Source organism: Sphaerodactylus townsendi, linkage group LG02 (genome assembly GCF_021028975.2).
Source record: "Sphaerodactylus townsendi isolate TG3544 linkage group LG02, MPM_Stown_v2.3, whole genome shotgun sequence".
Lineage (NCBI taxonomy): Eukaryota > Metazoa > Chordata > Lepidosauria > Squamata > Sphaerodactylidae > Sphaerodactylus > Sphaerodactylus townsendi.
In genome coordinates, this window is record NC_059426.1 from 57,449,068 (window position 1) to 57,462,455 (window position 13,388).

At 41.3% G+C, this 13,388-nt stretch overlaps 1 protein-coding gene across 3 annotated transcripts in view; it reads left to right on the forward strand.

Moving 5' to 3' along the window:
- MYLK (myosin light chain kinase) overlaps positions 1 to 13,388 on the forward strand; it is a 231,470-nt gene that overhangs the window by 43,949 nt on the left and 174,133 nt on the right. The gene's annotated exons all lie outside the window — the stretch shown is intronic.

The following is a 13,388-nucleotide window of genomic DNA, read 5'->3' on the forward strand; positions in this document are numbered from 1 at the left end:
CAGAATAAAGGGGAAGAGAACAATATAAAATAGGCAGCTGTAGCACATAATTGAACCTAGAGTATTGTATGCATTATTTAAATGTTTATCACTCTTAGATCAAAGCTGGAGGTATGGCAGCAGAACTGAATGTTTAAACACTGATTTGCTGTTATGGCACAGAAGGAGAATTGTGAGGATCCATTTTTAAAGCAGGGACGTATGTATAATTGAGGACTGACGAGCTCTCTGCTCCCTTCTTACCTCAGGAATTTCACCTGAGTTCTGATACCAGTTATATCAGTTGGTAGAAAAGCTCTTGGAGAGAGGGGCTGTGCAGAATGGACAGGGGAATAGTTCTGTACTCATTACTCTTAGGACATTTTGGCTGTTAAAAATAGGCTGACATATTATGCCTGATTTTTCTAATTTTTTGATTTTTCTAATTTTTGCAATCCTAGTCCAATAAGATAGTTTGTTGGATGTCTTGTGTTGTTTGATCATGATGTTTTATGGTGTGGAATCCATGCCCTATGAAAAGAGACTTAGGGAATTTGGGATGTTTATGAAGGCTAAGGGGGGGATATGATAATATGTTTCAATATTTGAAGGGATGTCATGTTGAAGAGGGATCAAGCTTGTTTTCTGCTGCCTCAGAAATTAGGACACAGAGTAATGGATTGAAGGTGCAGGAAAAGAGATTCCACCTAAACATTAGGAAGAACTTTCTGACTTTCAGGGCTGTTCGACAGTGGAATTCACTGCCTTGGAGAGTGGTGGAGTCTCCTTCTTTGGAGGTTTTTAAACAGAGGCGGGATGAACATATGTCAGGAGTGCTTTAATTGTGTGTTCCTGCATGGCAAGGGGATTGTACTTGATGGCTATTGTGGTCTTTTCCAACTCTATGATTCTATGGTTCTATGTAATCCATCTTGAGTCTCAGTGAGAAAGATGGACTATGAATGTAGTCAACAAAGAAATGCTATGGTTAAAAATATTGCAATTTGGTCTTCAGTCTTCTCTGGTTTTGTTATCATTCATGCTCCAAGAATCTTGTTCTCCTTTACTAAGGAGGGGAAAAAAACTTCCCTAAGAAATTAAAAATGAGTGGTAGACCAGATGTGAATTACTAGTGTACACTTCTGCCTGTTAAATGTGGTAGTATCAGTACCATTTTTCCTTGTCTGAATAACTCTGTTCCTGTTGTATTATGTGCAGCCTAGGCATACTGCATGTGTGGGAAGATATCTGTTCACATAATTGGGGATGTGCAACTACTGCAGAGCTAAATACCAGAAATTGTTGTCAATTATATACACGCTTCTGAGACTACATGCTTCCAACATTACTCATTCTCCAAAAGGTTCCTTATTAATCCAAGTGCTGTTTCCCCTCTACTGTCACAGCAGTCCCACAGCAGTAGGTCACCAGCTCTTTCGTTCCATACTGATGACCCTCAGTACTGCTACACTCAATTGGAACTGAGTCTATGTCACTTTGGTTCCCACAACACTTAATACAGCCCTCGCTTATGATTACTCAGTGCCAGGACTGGTTCCAAGTTGGGGGGTGGGGACTGGATGAATACTGCCCTGAGCCCCCAACTGCCCACTTCCATGGCCCACCTCACCTTCCTTTGCACCCTTACACACTCCCACCTGCCTGTGCGTCCTTCTCCCACTTGCAAGCCCTCTCTGCCTATGCTCAGTTTCCTATACCATCTACTATCCTTTTCCCAAGAGCACTGGCCAGTGTACACATCTGGGAGTGCAGCTGCCATGCCACCAGGAGTGCCACCACTGTCATCACCCTCATACCCTTCCTCAGTGGTGCTGGGCAGTTGGGCACACGGGTAGGCAGGTGGCAGGGAGGGTACATGGGTGAGGGTCAGTAGCAGTGGGCCCCAGTAAAAATGCCTTGGGGTATGCTCATATGGGCCCTGCCCTGCCAGTGTCCATCAGATAGCAAAAGCAAAAAGTGGACAGCTCAATAACCCAGCCATAAAAATTGCAAACAAAAATGTTTGAACATTCTTTGCCTGTTTGCATCTTTTTTGTTTTGTTTATTTTTCAAATTCATACTTTAGAACAAAAGCAAACAGCAAATTTAAAACTACTTTTAAAAAGTTTTGTTGGGCAGGGAAGGTATTGGAGCTGAATTTAGGAAATCCCTTCCTTGTGAGCTCTGGTGCCTGTAGCAAACCAGCAGACAATAGCAGGCTGGGGTACTTGAGTCCATACCATGGGAAACATCCCCTCCTTATGTTTGAAGATCAAGCTCTGGTTATACAGCGAGCGAGCCTGCCTTTGTTTGGTAAACTTTACTTTTAGGGAGATTTTATGTGGTTTTCAACCCTACTTCTGTAGTAAAGAACCATATAATTGGTATCAGGCACAGGATTTTAGACACATGAGCTGGCGCAGAGGAGGCGGCAACGCTACCACGTAATCACCTGTCTTCTTTTTTAAATATATGTGCACCTGATGTTCCTGATTGAATCTGGTTTTGGTTTGTCATACACATAAATATCAGAAGATTCGTTCAATCTGTTTTAAAATGTATAATCTGTTGAGCCAATTACTCCAAGAAGGCCACCAGTTGCGGGCTTTCACTTTTGTGAATGTCCAGCATGCTGAGCTGTCAGAATACCAGATATCCCGTGCATATTTATGCTTCAGACTTAATTTAAACATTCCCTCTCCCTGTGGAACTCTGAATTGTAGTTCAACAAAGAGAGGCAGAACTAGTAATCTGTGACAGGGCCCCCAGGGCACCTTGCCAGTCTGTAGTTCTCAGGACAATATGAGGGAAGCTATGATAAAAACATGCAGTGGAAGTAAATTTAAACTGTTGTCTGAGTTCATCAAGCAAGATGGACTGTGCTGGTTTCTGTTCATCTCACTTGTTGATTTTGGCCTAACTTTTTCTCAGTTTAAACTTCTTCACAAGGATGTTAGGATGGTAATATGGAGCAGGTGAGAAATATTGCCCAAAGCTCCTTGGAGGGAAGGTAAACTAAAAATGTTTTTAACTATCAGACCTAATTAGACCTAATTTTGTGTGGTATGGGGATGGGGTTGCAAGAAACCAGGAGAAAGTTGTTTTGCTCTGTGATGGGGCATTATTTACTGGATGATGTTATATACCGGCTGTTATTTACCTTCATGCTATGAAAAGCTTTAACTGCCAATTTCCTCATGTTACTATACTTCTGCAGACCTGCTGGCAATCCTGTAGGGGGTGGAAGGAGAGAGAAATTAAGGGGATCTGCATATTTAACGTTTTAACCACTCCTCATAGGCAGTTGCTCTAGCTCCGTTTGTTTTGGTTGCTTTTTCTGCACCTTCTCAAGCTCTGCAGTATACTTTTTTAGGTGTAGTGTGGTGACTAGAACTGTACAAAGGTCTCACCAAGGATTTGTATAAGAGCAGTATGACAGCAGCAGTTTCATTCTCTGTTCCTTGTCTAATTATGGCCAATGTGGAATTTGCCTTTTCTACAGCAGTCACATGCTTCAGTTTGGAGAGATCTTTTGGAGCTCTTCATAACCTGTTTTTGTTTTAATCATCCTAAATAATTTGGCGTCATCTGCAAACTTGGCCACCTTGCTGTTCAACTCCAGCTTTAGGTCACTGATGAACATGTTGAAAAGCACTGGTCCCAACACAGGTTTCTGAGGGACTCCACTGGTCACAACCCTCTGTTGTGGGAACTGACTATTTATTCCTGCTCTCCGCTTTCTATTTTTTACTCAGCTCTCAGTCTCAATGAAGTTTGCTTAGCAGTCTTTGGTGGGGGGCTTTGTCAGAAGCCTTTTGGGAATCCAGACACAAAATGTGCAGAGGACATTCCTGTCCCCATTCTTACTGACACTTTCAAAAAACTCTAAAAGGTTAGTGTGGCGGGACCTACCTTTGCAGAAGCCATGTTATATTTTACTCAGGAGGGCCTGCCATTCAATATGCTTGACCATTCTTTCTCTAATAATGCTTTCCATCAATTTACCTGGCACAGACGTTAAGCTAACCTGTAATTTTGTGCATCACCCTGGAATCCTTTTTATAAATGGATGTTGATGGGCCATTTGCCAGTCCTCTGAAACATAGGCTAATTTTAGGAACACATGAGATGGGCTGTGCAGCATGGTGAATAAAGTTTACCTTGTCTTATAATATACCCAGATATTTTTTTCTCTTTGCTGTATGAGGTAGAATCCTAACATAGGATTCCCACTGGTATATATCATTGCAAATGGCTAAAGATTTATTTCCTCCTTGTTTTTGTGTGTCTGTTTGCCATATGGATCTCCTGCTTGTTTAAGTTTACATTGTGTTCTTGTGTATAGAATGATGTTCTGCAGTCCACTCAAGTGTACTTTACATTTATTTGGTCTTTTTTTTCCTTTTAAGGCTAACAGCTGTATTCGTTTTGGTATGGGAGAGTCAGTCTTTACTACTTCCTAATCTGCTGTTTCAGATAAGGCATCTAAGGATGTTGTGATTCTTGAAATTTAACAGTATTTGTTTAAAACACACTTGGTTATATTTTATAAAGAAGCATTCAGATTTTAAGTGCATTTATATAGAACTCAACAGTTTAAACAATTTAACACTTACCATTGATTTTCGCAAGTAAAAACCGCCAGAATGTTATTAGATCGAGGCTTGGCAGAGAAAGCTAATCTGGCAGTTAGAACTTATTATCTCTGTCTGCAGTGTAAGGTTTTCAGCACATGCTTAAATTAACTGTTGCTAATCATTTGCAGAATTAAGAATTGTATGTGTCACTGGGATAACAGGTTTATTAAAAGAGCATATTCTGAATGAAGTGCTATAGTGGTAGTTGGTATGGTTATAACTTCACATTACTTGCTCTTCAGTCTTTTCTTGTTGAATGCAATATTTTTCTTTTCTTTTGTTAAGCCTCTGGTGTCAGTTTTAAACCTCTGGTTTTAAATTATGCACAGTGAAATTTTGTGCATAAATAATAATGATAAAATGTGTAGAACATGAGAAAAGAGGAGTAATCTCTTGTAAAGGTGCCAAGCAGAGCATTTGCTTGGCTTGAAGAGGATCTCAGATTCAGGTTTAATCGCTTGCATTTCAGATGCTGGAAAAGACTTTTTCCTTTCCCAGAGAGCCAGTACTAGTAAGTAGACAAAACTGAGTTAAATGGACTAATGTCACTGATTAAGCATAAGACCCCTGACCTGAATGGCATCAAGCTAGACTGATCTTGTCAGATCTTAGAATTTAAGTAGGGTCAATCTTGGTTAGTATTTGGATGGGAGATCACCAAGGAATACCAGGGTTGCTATTCAGAGGAAGGCAATGGCAAACCATCTCTTGCAGTCTCTTGACTTGAAAACCCCCTAAGGAGTCGACATAAATCTGCAGCAACTTGACCACATTGCAGCAACTTGACCAGAGGCCAAGCAGCTTGCTTGCAAGTCGGACTCTAGGAAGCGGTAGGACAGTGGATGGAGCACTCCATCAGCCACCGCGCTGCTTCCTGGAGGCTGACTCGCGAGTAAGCTGCTCAGCCTCTAGCCAGCCGAAGACCAAGCAACTTGCTTGGGCTCTAGGAAGTGGCGGGGCAGCGGATGGAGCACTCCATCCACCACCACACCTCTTCTTGTAGGCTGACTCGTGAGTAAGGGAGAGAGGGGGGAGGGGTGGGGCTCTGGCTGCAAGCGCATGTCTTTGGTCATGTTGGGGGGCCCTTCGGCGCCCCCATATGATTGAAAGACATGCGCCCGGGGACATGGGTAAAGGTTATGTCATCATCATCACTATAAACTGAGTGGATGAGGGAAGCAGCAAAAATAGGCCATCCACAGATAAGGTAGGGGGGCCTGTTCATACTACAGGGCCTTACCCTATACATAGAAAAAATGATATTGTAAGTTGATCAGATGATAGAAAGGGTAACCATACAAAACAGCAACCTAATGAGGAATAAGTGATAGGAATGAGGAAAAAAAGGATTTCCTCATTATTTCTGCCATAGTTTCTCACAGATCCCCAATATGTATCCAGAAGTAACAGTGGCAGGAAAATCATAACTGTGGAGGAAAAACTAGAACCTAGAATGGATCAGACACAACAAAACACCCTGCTTCTGTCCAGGCATCCAACCTGTCCCTGTATCTAGTAGTAAAGTGTCTGGCCCTCATTATAATGATAAAGCAAGTTAAAGGTTTCCCCATACACAGGTAAGCAGAAAAATATGGCTCTGTAAATTAACCCAAATAATAAATTGGCCTGCTCAACCCTATAAGAGCTTCTGAACATGTATGGGGAGAACAATTTGCAAATGGTCATACCTTTGGTGAATTTGTACAAAATTCCAACCTGTATATCAGAATGTCTACAACATTCCATCTTGTAAATTAGCATGTTTACATGTATTACAGTATGTGTGCATGTATATCAGTATGTATAGTCTGTTTCAGGCTGTTTATCTTTAGGAGTAATATAGGGGAAGAAGAGGCAATGGTATCTTATATTCTTAATAGTCAGGATTGCCCCAATGTGTGGCTATTTAAACCCATGGATTGAGTCCACACTGATTATAAACAAATACTTCTGCAAACTTGGAAGAATCCCCCTAAATTTGCGAAAAAATGGGAAAACTTTAAAAAATAAATTGGGGGTTTAACTCCACCTCCATGGCTTAAACATTATTTGATAAATAAAATCCCAATAAGCCAATTTGGAACCATAATACACAAGAAAAGGTGATTTTACTGAGCCCCTTCTTCATGCTATTCTCCTAATTTCGAGAGCCCTTCAGGGGAGGGGCAGTATATAAAATTAACAATAAATAAATAAATAATTTAAAACAGCCATGTGGCACTATTTGTAGCAGGGGTTCCACATTCACCAATACCCAAAGGTTTTCCCAACAGGGAAGCTCCCAGGTCAGGAAAATGTCTTTTAGCTCTATTGGTGGTCCACTGTTATTGCTGAGTGGCTATTTTAGAATGAGGGACAATCTATATAAAAAAGAGAACAATCTTCCAAAGTAGGTTGCATGCTTTTGGAACATGCCCTGGGAGAGTGTTTTACTGGGAGATTTGTGTGGTGACTACATTCTTTTTCTGTCTCTCTGTGTATATCTGGCAGCAGAAGATAATGCTTAACTCATCTGCGGCAGTGGGCTGTGGTACACCCAGACAATGAATAATGCTTTTCTTAGTCTTGAAGGTAGTTCAGGACTCAGCAGGTTGGATCAAAAGTAGAACTTTCATGAACAGAAGGTATTTCTACTCATGCAAAGGCAGGACCTCCCTCTCAAACTGCACCCCTCTCTCCCAGCTTACAACCCAATGCTTTTTCTGAAGGTCTCCTTATCCTTAGAAGCAACTTTGCATGGAGAACAAGAGGCTGAAGAAGACAAAGGGGAAGTGGGAATGATCCACTTTGCAAAGAGCTCAACTCACAACCATTTGAATCAAACTCACTCTTTTTTTTCCAATGCAGCAGGCAAAAATGGCTCCCCCCCCCCGAGTTTGTTACTAATGCGATTTTTAAATGTAATCATGAAAGAGAGAAAGAAGGTGTTTTGCTTGCATATGTACAGAAGTAAAACACAGATCTTACCAGATGAGCTGTTCTTTGCTGCTAATCCCAGCTGAGCGGCACAATAGGGCTTCCACAGACAATGCACCAGGTGGCAGTAATTTGACCTTACAAAAAGTAGTGCAACTGTTAATTGTTTGGCTGGTTAGTATGTCAAGAAGGGATTGGGATAAAAGGAAGATAGCCTATTTCAAGGCATGTAAGTGTCCATCTTGCATTTATAAAGTAACTTTCCAGGGTTAACTTTCCAGGGAAAATGATTACAGCCTTTTTAGGCCATTATTGGAACAGGTTACATTAGAATTAATTTGAGAGCGGTAACAAAATGTATGATGGTTGTAATACCCTCCTAAATGGTTGTGCTTCAATACAGTAATTCTGTTTCTTATTGCTTGTAGATTTAGTATTCCTTTTGCACATTATCACGAAAGTATTGGAAGTTTAAAATTGAAACTGATCAATCTTGTCTCTAGTGTATACATGCCTATTCATGCAAGTACTGCATGATCATGTATTCCCCTCTAATTTTGGGGTAATTATGGCACTCACAGTCTCCCTCTAGTCTAATCTGCTGAGTTGGACCAAAGTTGGTCTAATGCTAAATGTTGTTTTCAAAAATGGCAAGCCAGCTGCATTTGGAGGGTGACAAGAAAGCAATATCCCCCAGTGTTTAGTATCTTCTTAATAGTGTCCCTTTATCCATTGCAGTCCTGTTTAGCTTTCATGATTGTTAATTACTGTGGTTTTCATAAACAAAATCTCTCATGAGAAAGGAAACCTCCCTGCTGAATAAGTGGGGGGAGAAAGCTTTCTAAGTACCTGGGTTTGTTCTTTGATCGAAGTAACTGGGGAATGTTGAACAAGGATTAAAAAGGGGGATGGTTCTGTGGTTGGCTAGATTCTCAAGGAAATCCCTGTTCCTTAAAAAACTGGGCTAAGTAGAAAAGTATGTCCTGGCTGCTCAAGTTAAGTGATGTCTCTTCAAACTCCTCCAATGGTAATTCGGGGTCTGTTGGGGACTATAGATTAGGTGAAAGGTAGCTGGGAGATTAAATAGAGAATTCTCCAACATGCAATTCTTCAAAATGTGGCTTATTATGGATGCAGGGGATAGGGTGGATAACAGGCCTGGAGGAAAAACTGGTGGGAGAAACTGTCCTTATTCCTCCCACTTTATTTATTTATTTATTTATTTATTTATTTATTTATTTATTTATTTATTTATTTATTTATTTATTTATTTATTTGATTTCTAGACCTCCCTCCTCCGAAGGGCTCAGGGTGGTGAACAATAATAATAGACAATAAAATCATAGTTTGAAAACAATCCGTTAAAACAACCCAATCCAAATGGCGACAATTCTCTCCCACCCGGTGCCCACGGGAGGCCTAGATGTTACAGGATCTACTAATCAACCTGGCTGGCCAAATGCCTGGCAGAACAGGTCCATTTTGCAGGCCCTGCGGAAACTTTGTAAGTCCTGCAGGGTCCTGGTCTCTTTCGGGAGCCTGTTCCACCATGTAGGGGTATAAAAGCCATGGCCCTTGTTGAGGTCAGCCGGATATCTTTTTGAAATAGGAATCTCGAAAATGGCAGCCTGGGATTCCGTATTTGGGAAGGGAGGCTTGTATCAGAGAAGATGATAACTGAGAATGTCCCCATGTTTTCTAATTTCACATTGCTTTAGTCCTAACATGGTATCTAGTGAACTTTCTTTGCTGTTTATATAAGGTAATTGCTTATGAAGGACTTTTTTTTATTGTAGCAAATGGGATAGAAGAGAAAACTCTGTGAGGTGTGATGATGACTGCTGCATGTGCCAAAATTGCTTCTTCTACACACATCTGTTGTGTCTTGCAGCTCATCACCTTAGCTCCGTTGATATAAATCAGTTAGGGAAGTAGTGAGTTACATTTTTAATATCTTATATTCTAATAGTGGTTTTGTCCAAATATTTGGATACTTAAACTGGTGGCTGGAGCTGTGAACAAGTAAGATGAAAAGGGCCTCAGATTTGTGGAAAAACCTGAAATCTTAAAAAAAAGATAGGGGAATGTAAAAAATCCAAAAAATATAAAACAAGTGCCTATAACTTTAAGCAACTGCTTCCCTCAGTGACTGTTGCTGGGCAATCACAGATTCCAGGCTTCAGTGTCCCTCAGTAAAGGCTAGCGGAAGGGCAGGAACCTTTTCAGGCCTATTTTGGCCTTTGAGAGAGAACTCATTGAGGCCAGGTGTGGCAAGGGTTGCCAGCTCCAGGTTGGGAAATTCCTGGATATTTTGTGGTTGAGTCTGAGGAAGGCAGGGTTTGGGGAGGGAAGAGGCCTCAGCAGGGTACAATGTCATAGTGTCCACCCTGGTCATTTTCTCCAGGGGGACAGATCTCTGTTTGTGGGGGTTATAATTCTGGAGAATATCCAGGTCCCACCTGGAGATTGGCAGTCCTCAACCTGGCAGCAAGGTGACTTGATACCACACTTGCATGAGTCAGCTAGGCTTGGTTGCTTGCAACTGTTCAACAGCAGCCACCCTATAAAACCATGATTATATAGCAATTAGAGCTTCTGAGCAGGATCTGGGAGATCCAGGTACAAATCCCCATCTTACTGGGGAAGCTCACTTGTTGATTTTGGACTAAACAGATATTTTCAGCCTAATTACTTCACAGGGCTGTTGTGTCGATAAAAAGGAGGAAAAGGAAAATAATGTATGCTGCTTTGATCCCTACTGTGGGAAAATACTATTTTTCCATGGTAATGGCTACAAGGGAGGAAGAGATTAATAATTTAAGACAGAGAAGCAGATAAAGATAGATTGACTATTGGGTGGGAACGAAGTAGGGTTGCCAACTCCAAGTTGGGAAATTCCTTGAGTTTTGAGGTGTGCAGCCTGGGGAGTGTGGGATTTGCAGGGAGGAGGGATCTCAGAAGGGTATAATGCCATAGACTCCATCTTCCAAAGCTCCCATTTTTTCCAGTGGCACTAGCATTGCTGATCTCTAAGTAAGTGCTGAAGATCACTGGAATTACAACTGGTCTCCAGATGACAGAGATCAACTCTCATGGAGAAATTGACTGCTTTGGAGAGTAGAGTCCTTGGCATTATACCTATACCTCCCCAAGCCTCACTGTCCTAATCTCCAAGATTTTCCAAGAAAATCTCCAAGATTTTCTCAACCTGTAGCTGGCAACCCTAAGGGGAACTGATCTCTGTAGTTGGGAGATTCATTGTGATTCTGGAAGACCTGCTGCCTCCACTGCTGCTGTGGGGGTGGGAAGCAGGTAGGAGGCCAGGAGGGTGATGGGGTGCAGAAAGAGAGAATAATGGGGTGTGGAGGGCAGAAAGAGAAAGTGTCAGATACGGAGGAAAGAATGAAGTAAGAAAAGAAGTGGCAGGAGAAAAAAGAATAAGGAACTGCAAGAAGTAGGAGGAAAAGGAAAAAGCAAGGGGAGAGAGTGGAGTAGCTGCTCCCACTAGTTTCTTGTGGGTCCCCATGTGTATACTCTATCGCAGGGGTCCCCAAACTTTTAAAACAGGGGGCCAGTTCACTGTCCCTCAGACTGTTGGAGGGCCGGACTAAAAAAAACTATGAACAAATTCCTATGCACAAATGATTGTAAAATGTTTGATTTCACCTTTCAGCCTTTCTGTCATGGTCTGTTTTTAGAACAGTGACCAAAGTATGTCAAGTACAGGGTGGGCTCCAAATATTGTTGGGGAGGCTGTGGAATACCTTCCCCTGTAAAAAAAAAGCAGAACTTTCCCAATGAAGCATTCCATCTAACCCCAGGATCAGGTATCTTCCTGGATTCTTTCCTCCCTAGCAGCCAGCGAGCGATTCGCCAGCAGCTGGCTGATGCCAATGAAGTGAGGTATGAGACTAGAAAGCCTGAGAGCAACACATGGAGTAGCTTCGAGAGGGAAGAGGCCCGGAGCAGGCATTGCCACATGTAAGGTTTCCAACTCTGGGTCAGAAAATTCATGGAGATTTGGGGGTGCCATCATGTAACTGCAATCAACAGCCGTTGGGGATGGTTCCTCCTCTCCCTCGAGCCCCCACTGCACATGAATGGAGCCATCGCCGCCATGCCTGGTGGGCCGGATAAATGCCTTCAGGGGGCCACATTTGGCCTCCGGGCCGTAGTTTGGGGACCCCTGCTCTATCCTCTGAGGATGTACTTGTCTTCTTGCAACAGGTTGCCATTTTTTAATTCCTTATTTTACTTTACTTATTTATTTTCCTTATTTTACTTTAAAAAATAGCTACTCTTTACAAATAGTAATATGAGTGCCTGCCATTCAGGGACTAACCCCCTTCCCCCAAGGCTACATTTTAGCACCTCTTCGTGGGAGGCCACAATAGGCTAAAGTGGTGGACTTGGTAGAAATCTGTGAAGTGCAGAGTTGCAACACCTTTGGAATAAAGTCAAATGATTTTTTTAAGCTTACTAACACAGACTGCATTTGGCTCCCTCTTTCACTTCTCTTTCTGACCTGGGCAGCGGAATATTTCTGCAGTTAAGAGCTAGGTTGGAAGCTGTCGGCATATAGTTGTCTTCAATGAAAAATTTATGGTGACAGCAGCAAGATAGGTATAATCTCTTCTTGTTTTTATTTTTGCCCTTTGCACTTTGTTGATATAAATTCCTTGAGACTGTGCTTCAGTGTGATTGTGACAGAAAAAAGAGGTCAGGGTGGTGGAGGAAAGGATTTTCCCAAGAGAAAATACTTGAACCATGGAGTCTGGGTTGGTATTAGAGAGATTATGGTTCATACTGTGAGAATTTGTAAGGATTTATGGCTTTTAAAGAAAGGATTAAGCAAGAGAAATTGATACTATAAATGCTGTCTAACGGCATCATTATGAGTGTTTCTTTCTGACTTCCATATACAGTTGATATGTGTGCTGTGTCTACAGCTGAGCTTTGCTTGAAGACAGTGTACTGTCATTGGGTGGGGAGGGGGAGGAGGATAATTTGATGTTTTAAGCATGTCCATTGGAACAGAATAATACACCTACAGAGCTTTCAAAGAGAATATAACAATGGTTCTGACTTTTTTCTGTGTCTGGGTTCTGCAGTAAGCAGGTGCAAAATGTATTAAGTATAACACTGATTTACTTGGTTGACAGCATAAGTATAGTGTTTTAGGCCGTTTGTTGAATAATCTAACAGTGCAGTCTTAAATGGTGTTATACCCTATTTAGAGTAATGCTTCGGATAGCACTGTGAATCCTGCAGTTATTTCGTTTGAACTGTATTCCTTTGAATACAGAATATCACCTGACTGCAGAAGAATATATATAACAGAGGCAATTAGAAACCTGTCATGCAGTAGTAAGTCATGAACCACTTGAGAATAATTTGAGCTAATGTGTAAAGGAATTGAAGGATTTTTAAAAGAGAGGGTTTGAAATCAATAGTGTATGTTTTCAGCTGTTTACTCTTGGTAATATTTGAAAAGGTTTTCTTAATTTTGATGGTTACGTCATGTTACAAAGTACTACGTAATGGTTAGATTGTCAGACTAGGATGACCAGGATCAAGTTCTCTTGGGCCTAACATACCTTGAACTTGTCAAAATCTCTCAATCAAACCTATCCTTACAGAATTGTTATGAAGATTAAGTGGGAAGGGAGCAACAATATAAAAAGATATTTTGGATCCCCAATCAGGCAGCAAAGCAAAATGTAAATACCATGGTTTAAAAATAAGCAACTTATTTCATTCATTTAAAAAAAATAAGCCTTGTCTCTCCAAAAAAATTGGAATAGATTTACATAGTCACTCTGCTCCAATTTCCATAAAAGTGTGATTGCTCAAAGG